Source organism: Notothenia coriiceps, unplaced genomic scaffold (assembly GCF_000735185.1).
Source record: "Notothenia coriiceps isolate Sejong01 unplaced genomic scaffold, NC01 NC01_scaffold00037594, whole genome shotgun sequence".
Taxonomy (NCBI): Eukaryota; Metazoa; Chordata; class Actinopteri; order Perciformes; family Nototheniidae; genus Notothenia; species Notothenia coriiceps.
The window spans coordinates 279,082-293,421 of NW_011370295.1; the positions used below are offsets into that span (position 1 = coordinate 279,082).

The 14,340-nt window shown below is 42.7% G+C and overlaps 1 protein-coding gene and 1 long non-coding RNA gene across 2 annotated transcripts in view; one reads left to right on the plus strand and one right to left on the minus strand.

Moving 5' to 3' along the window:
• Positions 1-14,340, plus strand: part of LOC104967720 (apoptotic protease-activating factor 1-like) — a 26,946-nt gene that overhangs the window by 10,125 nt on the left and 2,481 nt on the right. The gene's annotated exons all lie outside the window — the stretch shown is intronic.
• LOC104967719 (uncharacterized) overlaps positions 11,464-14,340 on the minus strand; it is a 21,127-nt gene continuing 18,250 nt past the window's right edge. The window contains exons 2-3 of the long non-coding RNA XR_800756.1: positions 13,225-13,232; positions 11,464-11,475 (exon numbers count right to left, since the gene is read on the minus strand). This is a non-coding gene — a long non-coding RNA (uncharacterized lncRNA). The remainder of the gene's footprint in view (positions 11,476-13,224; positions 13,233-14,340) is intronic.

Sequence of the window (14,340 nt, forward strand, 5' to 3'; positions counted from 1 at the left end):
ACACACACACACACACACACACACACACACACACACACACACACACACACACACACACACACACACACACACACACACACACACACACACACACTCTCCCAACGGCAAGGAGGCAATCTGTCAGTGTCACGATCCAAGAGGGTGTGAAGAGGCTCATCCTGACACACGCCCTGAAGCCCAGAGTAATTCACACCAAGTTGTGATGAAACAAAAAACACTGCAGATATTGACACAGATCTTTCCATCTGTACCTTTCTTTTTAAACAGTTTGGATTTTGAAAGTGTATTAACTGAGTGGACAGAGAAGTGGCTTGTCCTTGTTTAGCATACATCGATATCTTGGTACTCTCGAGCTTTGTCCATTTCACTAAGCCAGCTGTCTGAAGCCTTCTCATCAGTGTCCGTTCTCTCCTCTTAATCCTCCTATTCCAGTTTGTTTGGACTCCCTGATGCAACCATTACGCCTTTATTGATTTAAAAAAGAAAAAATGTAAAAGCTCTCAAATTTAGGAGAGGAATCGTGAGGGGACATTTTACCGCAAAAACGTTGCAGCCTTTAAACACAGTCGTGTGTGTCGTTAACATTAAATGTGATTTGTAGTATCACTTTCTTTTACTGCATGTTTATTGGCGAAAAGCTGCCATTAACTGTCAAAAGTAAGACGTAAAATGGTACGATTTTGTGGCAATATCAAGGAATCTTCCGTGGACATCAGTAAATCAATGCAACTCTCTCCTGTGAATCTCACATGGATTTCTCTCATCAATCGTAAACTAGCTTTTACAGAGTTCAACTGATTATATAGAGCTTGCACGCTACATTTATATCAATGCCCTTTTGCAGTTTGCAGCAGCATGCTAGTATTTTTTGCTCAATGCCAATAATGGTTATTTTATATATGTATTCATTTATTTTAACAGGGACAGTGCACATTAATCAACATTTCTGTAAATGTGCCAGAGTTAGCCAAGAGGCTATTTTTCATCTGTAGTCCCTGGACAGATTTTGTAAATCACCCTAAAGACATATTTTCTTTAAAAACGTAGCATGGTAGATTTCTTAAAAAGCAAAGGGATACAACGTTGAAACCGTAGATCGATACAGTAGTTGTCCACTTAATGTGGATATATACAGCATAGCATCTTTATCATATGAACAAAGCTGCTGTTGACCTCATATTTCTGCCGATGTGCAGTAGCATTCACAGACGGGATGAAAGATATTCATGTAGCAAATCAGATCTGTTTTTGTGCTTCTGCTTCCAAGACTTGAACGGAAAAGGCCCTTTGTAGGGTGTTATATAGATTTGAGTGCATGTAAATGGTCCACTCTTCACTGACACAGGTCTGAAGCCACACACAGCTTCTACTCTTATTCACTTGCATGTCACATACTGACATTTGTAGTACACACTCTCTTCCACACACAGTCTCCCCAGATGGATGGGAGTGTTTAAGATGACAGTTCTCCCCTGCCACCAGTGTTGTCAGACATCACTTATCAGCCGAACCGGTTAGGGAGGAGAAAGGGAGAAACACAATTTCACCTTATCTCCCCTCGCTTTCATTCTCTATTATTCCGTCTCCGACTTCCCATCAGACCTGCTCTTCCTCTGTTCTCCCCTCACCTTATCTCCCTGTTTCACACCTTCATTTGTTATTTATTTGCTGTCAATTTCTTTGTCTGTGACCTTCTGTTTAAATCTGCCCTCCCTCCCCTCACTCACAATCTTTTCCGATTTTCACACCAAAAAGAAGCTTACTTTGTACAGTAGGTCAGAGTAAAGTCATTTTGGACTGCTCCTTTCACCCATAGAGTGTCAGTTTCTACTGCTTCCTCAGCCTTCATCGTTACGCGCATCTTTACGAGGCCTCCGCGCCTAATGAAGTGTTACAGCCGGTCGTTACTCTCAGCATGGCTCAAAGCGAAGCGGGTGAGAAGGGCAGGGAGATGTGATGAAATGATGGAGCGAAGGTTGCGCTGACCTTCCCTAAAGAGACATGTGATGGATCGGGAATGTGTCAAAGATTGAGAAACAGTTGCGTATCAGCGAGCAGTTGGAAAATGAGCGAAAAGGACTCTCTGAGGGATGGATGTGGTATCTAGCAGTCTAGATTATTGTATAATAAGATGGACTTAGCCGTAAGCAAATGTGTCTCCATTCTCACTCACTTTCAAAGACCTTGGTGCTTTTCTCTCGAGGCTGAACATCAGTCAGTCCAAGAGTTCATTCGTCTTTCTCCGGGTAGTTATCTTTCCCCCAGTTTCCCCCGCACAAAGTCACAAATACACTGTGTGCACAATTATTAGTGAGTATTGTGACCAGATCATAATTTGTACGCATATTTTCCAACTCCAAGCTGTATAAACTTGAATGTGTATTGGATTGAAGCATATCAGGGGATGAGTATGTTCAATGAGAGAGGGTCTGGCCTAAGGAGATCAACACCCTCTATCAAGGTGAGCATAATTATTAGGCAGCTCCTTTGTCCCATGCAAAATAGGCCAAAAAAGAGATTTCACTGACTCTGAAAAGTCAATAACTGTGAAGTGTCTTTCAGAGGTATGCAACACTCTCGAAATTGCTAAGATATTGTGGCTTGATCACAGAACCTTCAAACGTTTTGTTGCAAATTATCAACAGGGCTGCTAGAAACATATGGAGAAAAAAGACTCAAATTAAGGGACAAAGATTTGAGAAGAATCAAACGTGAAGCCGCCAGGAAGCCATTATCTTCCACTGCTGTCATATTCCAACCGACCTGGAGTGCCTAGAAGTACAAGATGTTCAGGTCACACAGCCTTTTTTTATTTTAGAAAATATCCCAGTTTTATGATAGCGCCAGAACATGGATCGAGAATCTGCATTGAGTTTTATGTTTCAAATAGCAGATTTCTGAAGTGTGGAAAAGGCTGAAATTAGAAACAACAAAATAAATAATAACCTGGGAGAGAATAACATTTGAAAAGTTAACATCCCTAAATGGTTTGGCCATTGTCTTTTACATGACATTGCATCTTAGAAATGTAGGACCCCAACTTCTTTGCAGAATTCAATCAGAGTTGTATTTACTCCCACTACTGTATGTTGAAAGAGATGTGGCAAAAAAAAACCTTCTAACACTTAAACACCTACCATGCAGTACATTCATCTTAATGTACAATTAAGTTGGTAATAACTTACAAAGTCAGTCTCCACATAGAGGAAAGCCACTTTTAGACTTCATAGTTACCATCAATCTTTCACTTCTACTGCTCCAACTGTATGTCAAACTGTTAAACAAGCGTTTACTTCAACACTCGCACATTCGGACCTGAACGCTCTGTGGGAAATGGTGCAGCAGGCTTTTAATTCAGCTACACTGTAAAACTGTCCCATCTTCTGACTGAAATGGACTCACAGCACGGCTCTCCTTTCATTGCTGTGTCTCAGATTTACAGTATGGCTGACTTTGAGTGTTTTTATATATATTTTGTTATCCCTTCAAAGCTAATGTGCTGTCCACAAATTGCATGCAGGAGAGTTTTTGAAACGTTCAGTCCTGTAGCGATGAATGATTCCTGCAGAGTTTGTCTTTGTGAACACAGGACGCTTTATAAATAGTCTTCTGATATTCTTTATTAATAGCTGTTCTTCAACCACTGAATTTCTTGTTTTGTTGTCTTTTCAAGTTTCCGCGCTGCTTTGAAGAAGACTTCCTGGACACATAAATGACTGATTTCCCTCCCGGGGTTCATTAACCTCCCATCTGATATCCCAGCAGCCTTTGCATTTGCAGCATAAAGACCCTCCTCTTGGGAGATAATGCTGCTGTATGTTAGTTAACAGGGCTAGTTGCACTCCTTGGCTTTCTACCTTGGAATTTGCGCCCCCGCCTCCTTTGGAATGGCTCCGTAGATGGAAATAACTCATTTTGATGACAGCTGTTTCTGAGGGGACGTGTATGCAAATGAGGAAGAGGAACAGGCCACCGCGTCGGTTCAGGCAGTTTTCCCACTTTTGATTCCATTCAACGCTTTTCATCCGTCACGCTGTTTCAGAAGTAAGCGCCCTGCAGTGCTGCTCCAGCGTAGACCTGCCTCTAAAAATACCTACACACACATCGAATGCAAAACAGCTCCTGAAAGTGCATTAATCTTTCCCCTCATTGTTCTATTTTTCCCAGAGACAGCACACGTTCTTGCTCATGTGGTCAAAATGCATCCGGACTAGATATATTTTCCGTGTGACGGTGATTCTCTTCCACACGAGACAAAGTGAAGAACTTTGAAAGAGTTAAGTTTGGAACGTGGCCTGGTTTCCGTGCTCTTGTTGTCAGGCTTGGGGTTTAAACACAAGCTGGTGAAATATTTATGTGTCTCCAGGAGGCAGTTGTTTCCCCTGCGTTGCTCATTAAGCCGGGGTTAGTTGTATCTCTGGCTGGAGAATAAGGCCTTTGTGTGAGCGAATCACAGCGAGGCGAACTGGGGCAGAGAGGAGATGGAGGATCAGAGATACAGTAGAGGATGAATGCTCTGTAAACTATAGATGCGTACACGCTTCATGACTTCATCCAACTATATTAATTTGAGTCGCCTTTCCTACTTTACTTTTTTTGTCTTAAACTCCTTGTCCTTTTGTCTTGTTTTCTTAACTTTATTCACAGTCTTTTTCTGCTGTTTCCACCCTGCATTCATGGATTTCAATCTCAACCTTTGTCCTCGCCTTGCTTACAGCTGTTCTCATCAGAAATGAATTTGCAGCTGTTGCCAGAAAATAGTTTGTATGAGAAGTGATAGGTCTCGAAACTGGTGAGACACAAAAGTGTTATCATCCACAAATAAAACAAGAGTTACAAATATGTATATGGAAATCCAAAATTTGAAAGTATCCGCATTCTGCATTCATTTTGAATATCTATGGGGAAAAGTCTCTCTTAAAACAAACTAATCAAATGCATTTTATTCCACAGCTATGTTGAATACGGCTCTGATTAGTTCATTAATAACTAAAGTGTGTTATTTTGCAATAACAGAGCGCTTCTATGGACGCTGATATTTTTAAAGGAAGCAATACAATTTATTTAAAAATCAATACAAAATAAAAAGTCAAATGATTGATTTCTTTAGTAAATAACCATGTTTAGTGTGATTCAAGATCTGCGGTATCCAGATGGGGTTCATTTCACATAATGAGCTGCTCGCTGTGCATTATACCTTTCATGGTACAATCGACTGCAAACTAAATCACTAGGTTGCCTAAAACTGCTTCTAGACCACTTCCCATGGTCTGAGAGCACTTTGCATCATCGTTTGATAGCCAAGTGATATTATGACTATATTCTATACAGAGATGAACCTGTCCATGGTTCAGGGGAAATTGCTGGTGAGAAAAGCTCTACTCTGTTCTTCTCTCTCTGCATCACCTTAGTCTGTTTCACACTCACATCATCTATATATTTAGATATCTCTTTATTCCAGCTCCACTTTCCCCCACCAGCTTTTTTCTTTTGGTGCCTCTTATTTTCCTTCTATCATGTTTTCTTTTCATGGATCTGCCTCTCCCTTCCTCTGTGTGCCCTCAAGTGTGAGAGAAAGAAAAATACATGGAAATAGTAACAGCCTGTTTAATCCAAGGATGTAAAATCTTCTTTCCTGCTCCCTTCGATGCATTTTTTTCCTTTCACATCTGTAATGCAAGAGTGTTGCCGGTGGAAACAAGCATGTAGGAAAGTGCAGAAAGAAAGCAGGTGTGTGAGGAGAGATGTGTAGAGGATTGCCTGAGCATCAATATTTCATTGGAAGAACCTTGAATTAATAATTCAACCTCGGTGTCGTACTGTTTCCCTCTCTGCGAGACTCTTGGCCTGGTCACACACACACACACACACACACACACACACACACACACACACACACACACACACACACACACACACACACTTAATCCCTAGAGGTGGCCTTGCAAAAAGGTCTGTATCTACCCCAGCTGGTCCCCCTCTTCCTTTAACCCCCCCCCCCCCACCACCTTCTTCTCCATCCATTGTGCTCCTGCTGCTAGCTGTAGAGCCTTTATGATGTTTCATAAAGTGTAGAAGCTGCTCCTATTCCCCCTAGACTCTGTATCTGTGCTATTTATGTCGGAGGAAGATAAATTACTCCTCCTCCACCCCTTTTTTGAAAGACGCTTCTGTGCACTCGCTCACACCTCAGCGTTCCACGAGAGCACACACGGACAGGTATCTCCGTTATGTAATGACTGCCGACTCTCCCTCAGGTAGCCATGATGAGCGGACCTATTTAGCTTCAGGAGCGCTAACGGAGAGCGCCCGTTGGAGCAGATTTAGTGCTGGAAGCTGCAGTGAATCAGGGTTATTCTCACTCCGTGTGCATGAGAGGAAGATAATCAGAACAGCGCGGCTAGGTACGAACACAGAATCACCTCTTGTTGTCTAGGATCACGTTTTCCAACCAATCTGATCACTCGTTACACTCAAAGTCAACGTTTCAAATTGTTCAGTGTACTCTCCACCTCCTACTTCTGGCCTCTTCATTAGTTTCCCTTCTACGTCACATAATCAATATTCTTTAATACAATGTACGATTGAGTTTCAGACCCTTAAACCGAATCAACATCTTTGAATCAAAAGCTTTTCAAAAATAGTTTTTTCAAATGCGGTTTGTGGTGCTGTTGTACTGCTAATATTGTATTATGTTGAGGGTACTAAATATTAGAAACAGTTGTCAGTATAAAATAAGACACATCTAACAGCACCACACACTACATCCAAAACTGAACAATAGATGTATGTTTAAATTATACATCTCTGTCATGACTCTAACATATTTGATGCTATTTTAGTATTATCTTCCGTCTCTTTCATCTTGTTTTTGTCCGCTGGTGTTGAACTATATTTAGAAATCCTTTGCTGATCGTTTTTTCATGTACTTTTTCAAATTTATTATATATATATATTTCTTTTTAGCTTTGGCTGTTATTGTGCCCAATTGATTTATTATTACACATTTTTAGATTATAGCGATTTAAACTCTATTAATGCTTTTTTTCTAATTCTGTCAGTTTTCACTGTCAAATAAATTGGGAAATCCTACACTAAAATCTTCCCCCCTTACTCATAGCGTGATTGTGAATTCAGCCAGTAAAAGTTGTTTTATGTTCAAATGTCCGTGGAATTATTCTATAACATCACCTGCATTCGCCTGATTCATTTTACAATATACACTAATGAAAATGCAATCACGTCATTTCACAACATATTTTCACCCTAACTGCAGCCTGCGCGTGCCTTGCATCAGTATTCACGTAACGTAGAGCCCAACATTGCCGTAAACCCATTTTCCAAACCTTCTTTAAGTTAATTTCAGCTGCCTCTGCCCGGGAGGAAGCGAGGACGATGTGCTGAATGTTTAGAAACGTTTTCAACCCACTGTGAAGAGGACAACCACACAACACCACACAGTAAACACGCCCAGGGGTATTCTCCTCTCAATGACAACCATAACGCAGAAACACACTTATTGTAAAGTCATTTTAGCATCCATGCGCAACACTAGCTTCCCCATAAATCAATGATGATGGTGTTGATATCAGCACTTCAGCCATCTGCTCTGACAATATGAGCACTCTGTGTCACGCACAAAACACTGCTGCCATTTCCCATAAGAGAGCAGGAAACCTTCTGGAAACAGACCTATCTTCTGTGTCACCATCGTTATGATGAATGTGTTTTTGTGTTTACACCATCTTTAATCTCAATTTGCCGCTTTGTTTAGTGCTCCTTTGTGTGCATGTATCTTTTACCTCTCGCTTTTCTTTATCTTAAATCAAAGAAATTGCACTATTCACTCCTATTTCTTCATATCACGCTTGTACAAGTATAGTCCTCTCTGCCGTAAAAGATTCAACATAGTGATTTTTCGGCCTTTTTTCCGTCTCAGGCAGCAGCATCTTCACACTTTCTGTCCCTCCATCGAGCCAGCTGAAGCGTTAAAACATGTATTCTTCTCCTAATCCTTTTTATATAGCCAGTTGGAGAAATGGAGTGTTTTGTCCCCTTTTTTCTTTTCAGTTTCGTCTCTGCGTTTCATCATTCGTCTGTTGCTTTTGTTTGTCTTTGGATTGGGTGTTGTTCTTCGACTCCACTTGTTCTCTCCCTCCTCTCAGTCTGTCTGTTTCTGTTTTTATACATAGGCGTGTGTGTGTGCAAGCCTCAAGTATTATTTCTTTGTCTGAGCTGTCAGTGTTTCAGCAGCCAGCAGCCATCTTTTCTTCTATTTAGATCAAATGACACTTTAACCAAGTGTCTCTTTGCCTCCTTTCTATCCTTGTTTTACCTCTCTATCCATATCATCTGTATCTGTCTGTCTTTCTTCATCCAGCCACACATCTCCCCCTTTCTCAAAACAATCCAAATGTAATCTACAGTATATTGAATAATCTGTACAAAAACAAAGTACATGTTGCAACCTGTGTCATCAACCACATCAGGACAGGACATTCATTTGTCTTTTACAAAGGCCAAAAGAACCATACATTTCCATCCCCAAGGCCAAACTCCGGAGTTTCGGGGATAGAGCCTTCTCTGTGGCAGCCCCGAAGCTCTGGAACTCCCTCCCCTAAGACCTCCGTGAGTCTGATACCTCATTCACACCAACGGTGTTTCAGGGCCGGTTCGGAGCTACAGCTTGAAAAGCACCGGGTTTTCCTCTTCACACCGCAGCGGAGCAGCCTCTTAGCTCCGGAATCCGGTTCATTTCGAGCACCAAAAAATTGTCCGGCCAGAGCAAAAGCACCACATACGTCACGCTTACGTCGAGGCGGGGGCAGGGGCAGAGGCGGGATCAACTCTTGAACAACAACAAAAAGCCGCGCCAGTTTGTACACAACGATGGAGAAACTTAACAAGCAACGTCCACTGAAGAGACCAGCTACCTACTGGGAATCTGGTCTTCTGAAGAGGCACAGAGGAAGCTGGAGCACAATCGGCCATTGTTGTTGTTGTCGGTGTCAGCTGTGAGGGGTTTTCCGCACGATTTAATATAAAACATAATACTTTTTTTTCTCCAAATGGTCAATCATCAATGGTGGAACAATCATCCTGAACTGATTATGTGTAATAATCAGATTGAACTTGACCTTCTCACACAAGTCAACTGGAAAATGTCCATATTTTCACAGTCATTTCAGAAGTGGACGCTCTTGGACGTTATAGTTGTCCATAAATAGGGATTCCAACAGTTGATAGTTTAGGCGCCGGGAAGCAAAGCGCTTTTCTTTAAACGTTTCGCACATCAACCACACACTCACAAAGACCATGTGTATTCAACAAGTGTTTAAACTGTCATCTTGTATGAATGAAAACCACTGAGATTTGTCAGGATTTCTTTATTTCAGTCCAGCAGTTGGTGGATCAGAAACACGTTACATTGTCAGGGAAACAAGAAGAGTTTTCAAATATGTAGGAAAAAAGGAACAAACCCCCCCGATCAGGTGTGTCTGTAAATCTGTGTTAAAGCCTGAGACAAAATACAAGAAGCTGTACCTGTTTACGTAAATGAAGACTGCAGTTGTTTTGCTTCTGTTTCTCACCATCAAAGACCTCATGTGGTCCAGTAATCTTCAGAGGATTGTTAGCACACAAAGCAATGATTAATCATAACAGTGTTAAGCCATGTGATTCAGTCTTAATGTTTCTTATTTATTAACCATGTTGAAATTAATTGGTTCGATTAAAGGTCACGTTTAGCCTCGAGGACAGCATGAAATTACACAGCACCCCTCTGATGTTAAATTAAACACAACACAGATTCAGCATCCTACTGTTAATTTGATCTTCTTTCCAAATTATAGTATTTTTTTTAAGCTTTAAAATGTTTCCATTGATCCTAGATAAAATGCCAGAGATATGAGGAGAGTACTCTTTGCACAGTGAATTATTTATACCTATGGGTCAGACTGTCTGACTCTTACAGCTCTCTTTCTTAAACATAACATTTATACGGGTTTATTGTTGACCTGTGTGCGGAAGTCAAATCAACGAAAAGCCAAAGTCTGTCACAGATAATGGGGTATTTTTATATTTAGTCAAACTTGACCTTTTATTTGTTCATTATACAGCTGGTCCGACACCTGAAAACATCTCACATTTCTCTGGCATTGATGAAGATTGATGCAAGCGTAATGTTGATTACAAGGAGTTAGCGAAATGGAAAACAGTGTTAATAATTTTTACAAATGGTAAATACTAAAGAAACATGTTTATGGGAATTCAAGAGACTTTTAAATTAGAACCACTTAATATTCAACCACCAATTAGATATCATTATGTAGGAACACATTTTATGTTTGCCTCATGAGTAAATGGGTTTGATATTGCACAGCAAACTATGACATACTGAGTGTCATTTCAGATATCTATTGGTTTTCCTTTATTACTTTTCCCAGCTGGAGCAGCATTGTTTTTCTTGGAGTCCAACATTTTGCACATAATATGTTACGGTAGCCTTTATTCCAGGTTCATTTTTGTACTCCTATCATTTAAGATGTCTACCTTCTTATTACAAAATTAAAAGATGGCAAAGTCAGTGTGAAGCCTTTCCATTATTAGTTACCAGCTTCATTTAGGTGTGTTTGTGTGTGTGAGCATGTGTGTGTGCGATGTTTGTACATATGTGTGTGTGTGTGTGTGTGTGTGTGTAGCTTGCTGTGGAGAAAGTCCAATCAGCAGAAGTATGGCCAACCGCCTGCAGCCAGCAACAGAAATAAACTGAGCCATTTTGTGTGTGTGTGTGTGTGTGTGTGTGTGCGTGCGTGCGTGCGCGCTCGCGCGCGTGTGGGGGGGGGATTGTTCTTTAAACTAGACATCTGTTGCCACCACCTCTTGTGTCTGTCCGCCTGTCTGTCGAGAGCCTGCAGAGTTGGCCTGGTTTATTTTGCACACACACAAACACACACTCACTCCAACACTAAAGCCTTAGAACAAAAACATCCGACACCATCATAAGCTTCAACCTATTGATTTCATTAACGTCATATTTTATTCAGAAGGAAGAGGGAACATATTGGTGTGAAGTTAACATGTGTATTGTCCAAGTTGAATGCACACACACACACACACACACACACACACACACACACACACACACACACACACACACATACACATACACATACACATACACACACACACACGTGGCAGAGTATACATGATGGACTTGATGTGCCTTTCATGATTCATCCCAGTGAGATGGAGCTTCAATGGAAAATGTCAACTTTAAACCGAGATTAAACGGAATCACTCAGAAAAGCTGGTGTGTGTGTGTGTGTGTGTGTGTGTGTGTGTGTGTGTGTGTGTGTGTGTGTGTGTGTGTGTGTGTGAGAGTTTCAGTCTGGTAATATAATACCATTAAATTCATTATAGTTTCTTTGGCAGCAAATAAAAGACAGTCTCTCTTCCTGTCTTTGTCTCAAAGTTCTGATTACGAAAAAAGCCTATTGCCAACAACACACTTTCATAGATTATTATTATTATTACTATTACATTGCATTTAGCTGACGCTTTTATCCAAAGCGACTTACAATAAGTACATTCAACCAGGAAAATACAACCTTGAAGAAAACAGAATCATATAAGTACATCAGGTTTCATAGAGCCAAACATTTCAAGTGCTACTCAACTGGCTTTAGATAAGCCAGTCCTTTATTATTATACAAGTGCTTTGTTAGCAGTTCTTTGTTAGTAATTCTATCGCTCAAAGAGTATGAGTTTTTAGTCTGCGCCGGAAGATGTGCAAGCTATCTGCTGTCTTGATTTCAATGGGGAGCTCATTCCACCATTTTGGAGCCAGGATAGCAAACCCACGTGTTTTTGCTGATGGGAAATTGGGACCCCCTCGCAGTGCGGGTGCAGCGAGCTGTTTGGCCGATGCAGAGCGGAGTGCACGTGCTGGGGTGTACGGTTTAACCATGTCCTGGATGTAGGAAGGGCCAGATCCATTCGCAGCATGGTAAGCAAGTACCATTGTTTTGAAGTGGATTCTAGCAATAACTGGAAGCCAGTGAAGGGAGCGGAGGAGCGGAGTGGTGTCGGAAAATGTTGGAAGGTCGAAGACCAGACGAGCCGTTGCATTCTGGATGAGCTGCAGAGGTCGGATGGCACATGCAGGTAGACCAGCCAGGAGGGAGTTGCAGTAGTCTAGGCGTGAGATGACGAGAGCCTGGACCAGAACCTGCGTTGCTTTCTGGGTCAGGAAGGAACGTATCCTCCTGATGTTGTAAAGAGTGTATCTGCAGCAGCGGGTTGTTACAGCGATGTTTGCAGTGAAGGACAGTTTGTTATCTAGGGTCACACCCAGATTCCTTGCAGTCTGAGTCGGGAAACAATACAGAGGGCCCAATGTTGATTGTTAGGTCAAGAGTGGGACAATCTTTTCCCGGAAGGAAAAGCAGTTCAGTCTTGTCAAGGTTGAGCTTGAGGTGATGAGCACACATCCACTAAGAGATGTCAGCTAGACAAGCAGAGATGCGTGCGACGACCTGGGTCTCTGAGCGGGGAAAGGACAGAATTAATTGGGTGTCGTCAGCGTAGCAGTGGTATGAAAAACCATGCAGGCTAATGACAGATCCGAGCGAGTTTGTGTACAAGGAGAAGAGGAGGGGACCAAGGAGTGCTAGAGCTAGCACGTCGCGAGCCTCATCGTGATTGGTCATCCCTCGATTGTTTTTCCCAAGGCGAAGCCAATCTATAGATCGGGCTAGCCTCCTCTCAGCACAGAGAGGTGCAATTACTATGCTTCACCAATCAGCACATGCCTAGGAGGGCATTGAGGTCCAGGCAGAGCGTCTGCTAGTTAAATCAACTCCCCGATGCGCTGAAAGAAGAAATAGGTGAGGGGGACCGCAGGCCTGCCGGTCCGGGAATAGAGCTACCGAGGAGCGCACGACGCTGCTCCGTTCTCTGTCTGTCTCTGTCAGATGTTAGGTAGAATGGGAGACTGTATAAGAGCCGGCGTGACCTGATACGCAAAAACAGGGGAAGCCTGGGCCTTCCCTTGGCCTCCGCGCACGCCCACTAAGTTCAAGGGATAATTTCTCACCACCTCTTCCCTGCACTTGAGTGCCAGTTGAGCTGTTCTTCCACCAGCGGGCGACGTCTGTCCTCATCTGAACGCAGGAGGCTGGCGTATACTCTGACCTGGGTCGTCATTCTCTTCATCATCTGCACTTTGTGTTCTAAGCTGCTGCTGATAGTGCTTGTAGCAGCGCTGGCCAAAAGGTCTGTCCAATTTGCGACATGCATACTGCTCTCACCTGCGAGTGACTTCACCTTTTCTTCTCTTGCCTTCTCGGCCCCACCTTTTTCTTTTCGTTTTCTTTGATTTTTATCCATGTTTTTTCATTCTCCCTGTCTGCCGCGGCGTCTAATCCCTTCTCTTCGTGTGGCCGGTCTTTTTTCTTCTTCGTGTGTGATTATTTGAGAGATAAGAACCACGCAACTGCATTAGCTGCAACTTAAATGATGACGTTAAACAATTTTTTTTTTAAAGGGCCGCCCGGCCGTGAACGGCCCTTGACGACCGGCCGTTCTGTGGTTCTCCAGATTCTACAGATGGCCAGTCCGCCCCTGAGTGAAGGACAGTTTGTTATCTAGGGTCACACCCAGATTCCTTGCAGTCTGAGTCGGGGGAACAACAGAGGTGCCAATGTTGATTGTTAGGTCAAGAGTGGGACAATCTTTTCCCGGAAGGAAAAGCAGTTCAGTCTTGTCAAGGTTGAGCTTGAGGTGATGAGCAGACATCCACTGAGAGATGTCTGCTAGGCAAGCAGAGATGCGTGCGACGACATGGGTCTCTGAGCGGGGAAAGGACAGAATGAATTGGGTGTCGTCAGCGTAGCAGAGTTATGAAAAACCATGGCTAATGACAGATCCGAGCGAGTTTGTGTACAAGGAGAAGAGGAGGGGACCAAGAACAGAGCCCTGAGGGACCCCTGTAGTTAATTGACAAGGATCGGACTCGGACCCTCTCCAAATTACCCTGTAGGTGCGGTCTTTGAGGTATGAGGTGAGGTGGGAAAGTGCAGTGCCTGAAACTCCAAGTTTTTGGAGAGTGCAACGGAGGATCTGATGGTTCACCGTGTCGAATGCAGCAGACAGGTCCAAAAGGATGATGACAGAGGAGAGGGATGCTGCTTTAGCAGTGTGCAGTTCCTCAGAGACAGCGAGGAGAGCAATTTCTGTGGAGTGACCTGCCTTGAAACCAGACTGGTGCGGATCCAGAAGGTTGTTCTGATGGAGATAAGAGGAGAGTTGTTTAAAGACAGCGCGTTCAAGTGTTTTAGA